Raw genomic sequence first — 5108 nt, forward strand, 5'->3', positions numbered from 1 at the left:
CCCCCCCCCTTCCCCTTCTCCCACCACCACAAGGGAAGGTATATAAGGACTGCCCCCACACATCGGAGCTCAGAATCGGAGCTCATAGCCCTGAAGATGCAGACTGCAATGTTTGCGAAACGTCGGCGCAATGCTGAAACTCAACGCGGCATCCATCCGGAAGCCAACCACGTCATTAATAATGGCCGCGAAAGCCTCAAAACTAAGTTCAAAGTTGATTTTGAGGTTAAAATTATATTTTTCAGAATTTTTGAACGAACCTTCCGCCATGATCGATGGGTAATCGACGCAAAGAATTCAATCTTTCTACAATTTTCGTTCTACACAAATTTATTATCACTTCACTAACGAAAAAAATATTTGTAGTCGATGATTTATTTTGAAATTGTCAGTCTCGGCGAAAAACACTGAACGTTTAGGCAGGTGCTTCGGAAGAGCCGTGTGTAGCCCCATTCAGTTCAATGAGAGGGTACACTAGGGATCTACATGATCAGACATTTACCGGGGGGATAAATCTCTGTTAAGTAGACTCTCGATAAATTACCAGTAACATCCGAATAAAATTTCTCAAAGATTTACCAGAGGTTTACTGGCTGATAACTTTAACAGGAGATGGTGCAATCGGCCTTTATTTAAAGAAGAGGCTGCGATAATCTGGAATAGATCTGGAATCCAAATCGAATGAGAATCGCTTTTCACAATAATCAAGATATAAAACTGGATGCATTGCATCAATCATGGAATGTAAAAGAACATAACGATGGAGAAGTGGATTTTGCAACGCTACTACAAGTCTCCGCAAGGCGGCACTGTTCTTTTCCAGAAAATGTAATTAACGAATAGAATAAATATTATGAACAATAATGTTAAGAAGGCACGAGAGTAAAAAAAAACTGCCGAAATGCGGGCAAATCTGAGCTCCACAAATTCTCTTCATTTGGGGAATTCCGAGGCTCAAAAGTTATCAGCACCAAATCCTTAGTACTTCGAAAATGTTATGGAACAAGTTGAGGGTGATCTGAGAAGGATAAATATTTTTTTTAATGTTTAAAAGTACGAGGTGGCTGACAGCTGCGAGCATAGAGGTATAATACCTATAGCGCTCGTTCCCTATCTTACCCACAGTATACGCGCTACGGATTTTCGGACAGAGATAGACTGTACTGTGCAAAAGAGACAGCTTATGTAAGGGAGTATCCACTGATGGCACCGGGACAACTGGGTCGGGAATAACTCTACCAGTATAATAACCCTACCGAGGTACAAATCTATTCAACCAAACTGTTGTTATTACAACCCTACCGAGTAAAAACACTACCAACGGTGTCGAAAAAATTAATTTCTCACAACTCTACCGCGCGACAACTGGACCGGGCAACAAGCCTACCGAATTATATGCCTACCAATGTGATTTGAAAAATTGATTCCGTACAAGTCTACCGCAGGACAACTGGACCGAGCGACAAGTCTACCGCGCGATAACCCTACCGAGCCAACAAATCTACCGGGTTACAACCCTACCGACCAATATACTGCAATCATTTTCAAACAAAAAATCATTTTTCGTAACTTTTTTTACGTTTATTATCCCTCATAGTTCAATTTTTTCAATGATAAGTAATCAACGAATAATTAATTTCATTTTAATCAATTGTAGTGATTAAATGAAGTTGAAATTACTGCAATTTATCCCTTAGCGTATTCTTAAAAATTAGATGAATACCTACGAATACGTATATTTTAGTTTTCATATTTATTTAGGAAATGAGATGAGAAAATTTAGAACGGTAAGTGTTTTAATCATCAATTACTCTAGCATAATGTCATAGCTATATAAGTGGGTAAGCTAGATTAAGTATAAACAATTGCCAAAAAGAAGCAACCAATATTTCTGAAAAACCAATCTTTATTATTAATACCAAAAAGTGTTGAACAACCAGTATTCAATAGAGAAAAATAACCAAATAATCGGAAAATTCGTGTGTTGGTGGTTTACATTTGGTTACAAACATTGATGAAGAAATGCAATCAACGTAAGTGGCTTACTAAAAATATTACATTCTCATATAAAATAATGTGATGACATGTTTCATCAATAAACAGTACTTCAGAGTAAACACATGTTCTTATTGATGAGGCAGAAGTAATGGAAAACAATTGCGACGTATAAATTATTACATGCAACTTAATTATTGTATATTTTTTCTAATAAACCCGTGCTTAATGGCGTAATTCTTACAAAAAAAGTAAAAAAACATGTCAGAGTCATATCTTTTTCGGACAAATCTGATGAATATCTATATCTCCCCCGTGCCCTTTCCCCGCGAATTCATCTATTCAAATATTTATGCCATATGTTTTTCCATAAAAGATTTTTCAATGTAAACACAACAGTTATCTCTATCAGGTCTCTTAAATAATTTCTATTACATTCTTCACACCACAAATTCAATAAGTACTTTGCACTAACTCTCATAAATATTTGGCACATTTTAAATTCTTGACGAAGAAACAAAGTCACTGTGTTTTATCAACAAACGATAGCTTTGAGCAAATACATGTTCTTTATCCATAAAAAGACGATAACAAAATAATGGTAAAGATAAATTATGCTGGGTAATTATCGAATATTTTTTTGTATTTTCTTTCCACATTAATGGATATGATATACCACAGAAGTCGAAAACAACTGATGATAAAACAATATCATTTTTCAAAGGTGGCCAATGTTGATTAATTTCATGATCGTTGGCCAATGATCAATTTTTTCTATTTCACCTCACCAACATTCAACTCGTCATCTCGGGATTGTTACTGTAGAGCAAAAATTATCCACCTAAATACTTGATAACTTGATGTTCCCTCCCTAATCTCAACGAATAATAATGCCACCCTGGTAACTTCTCTTGCTGTGAAGCTGGGCCTCATGACGAGATTACGGATTGTGTCCTGTAGTTTTTTATAAATATATTTTCCCTATTCATATCTCATATTATTCAACGTAAATATCTATATTTATCTTTAGGCAGTCTTTTATCCACTTTTTTTCACAGCACTCATTGGAAAAATACTTTGTACTAATCCCCAGAGGTATTTAGACAGTAGGAAGTGTGTACGAATGATCATAAGAAAATGGAAAAACAATAAACATCTCTCTTAAATACTTGCCCAGCCTGGACAACGCATTAGAAAAATTCCCGATATGAATTCACTTTAATAATCCATTCAATCCCCACAAATTCTCTGAGATTGATTCTAAACATCACTATTACCCCTGAGTAAATGCAATCATCATTTAGCATTTTCTCTTCCTTCAAGATGTAGGATGCTTCAAGACTAGGAACGATAAGTCTTATCCATACACTCGTCCACTTCCATCTCCATATCGTCCTCCTTCAAATTATTTTTATTAAATTTGGGTATTCTATTGATATTTAAGGGCCAACCCTGATGACATTTCCATCGACCAAGATGTGATTGTCGTCATCAGGGAAATCAGGATCGTCTAGAAAGGAAAAAAAAACAGAGTGACTTAGACGACAAAAAAAATCATTGTGTTTTTCTATAATCTTCAACGCACTTGCAGGTCTAGCGATCTCCTGTTCAAGCTCTCTGACCACACGTGGAACCATTGCGTTCTGCAGGAAGTGAAGCATCGTGCATCTTAAAATGAAAATTTTTTTTTTTAATTCATAGAATCTAACGGCACGTAATTATTACTTGGAAATCGGATCAAATTACAATGTTAATGGTAACCGATTTTTGTCTAAATCTAGCTGGTGCTCCTCAATATGCATATCCTCGGGCACTTGACGAGCACGTCGATCACGATCTAAGTCAGTTCCGGCTTCAATCCTCATCCATTTGGTCTCGATATCATCAACTATGTCATTCAATTTACCTACACATGCAAGAATTCATGAATTGAATAGTCTTGTTCTCTTTGTAAAACATCAATATTGAGATAGTTACGAATGAATCTGGAGAGTGGAGGAAATTCTCTGCCAAGAAGTTCAACAATTCTACGGTTGAAGCCTTCTGCAATATTATTAGTTCTAACCGGTGACCTTTGGACTGATACTATAGATCCACGTAGTAGCCAAAACCTCCTGAGATACTCCAAAAACTTGTTTACTCTTGGGAAATCGACTTCCATCACTTGTGCTTGGGCTCTGATGACAGTTAATCCTTCAGCAAAACGATCTTCTGGTACCAATGGCAAAGCCCAAGTCAAATGTAATACCTCATTTGGTGCATCACTCAAGTCAAGTCTGTGCCATTTTCGGCATACAGCTTAGAAGGAAGTTTACACTTTATTACTCCTCTATCAACTAAATTTTCAGCCTGTTCACACTAGGGACTTCGGGTAGATTAGAATGAAGGTAGCTTATGGGTAGAAAAGTGATCATCTTCCGTTTGGTCTGCGCGACTGCCGACGTCGACAACCACTTACTTTTCAATGCGGGTATTTTTATAATTCATAAAGAGAATAAATGCTTTTACCCTTATCAGGTGGAACCAACATCCTCTTACAGAAACCCATGGCATAACTCTGGGAATGCATGACAGAATCGCTGGCTCAAAATCAGACACGACTGTGCGTAAATTGCCCCTGAGTCCTGGTGCAGCATTCAATAGAAATTCCCATATTCGAGTGTATGTTGGAATCATACGTTGAGAACTCAAAACAAAGACAGCAGGTATTCCCTGGAAAAAAACAAGAAGTTTTGCACTTTGCTTCGCCTTGAATGTGATATTCCGGTCCAATCAAGATCATCGCCCTTACCATGTCCATTTTGCTCATGGAGATGATGAATAACTGTGCTGCACGAGGACTATCTGGTAAAGCCTAAAAACCGAAGACTTAAGGATTATGAATATCGGAATGGAATATTCCGCAGGAAAATTTCCTTTTGGAATAGTCATAATCTCTAATTTTCACGCATAACGACAGCAAAATTTTCAAGTTATTGATCTTCCTTCTTTATGGGATATGATGTTTCCACAATTATATCCCGGAGAAACTCCTGACACTTATGAATAGCTGATTAGAAAATATTTTATCTTAAATCACGACTTTCAATTTATATACATTGATAAAGTCAAAC

The sequence above is a fragment of the Diachasma alloeum genome, unplaced genomic scaffold (assembly GCF_001412515.2).
Source record: "Diachasma alloeum isolate Michigan unplaced genomic scaffold, Dall2.0 Dall_scaffold_00652, whole genome shotgun sequence".
NCBI classification, from domain to species: Eukaryota; Metazoa; Arthropoda; class Insecta; order Hymenoptera; family Braconidae; genus Diachasma; species Diachasma alloeum.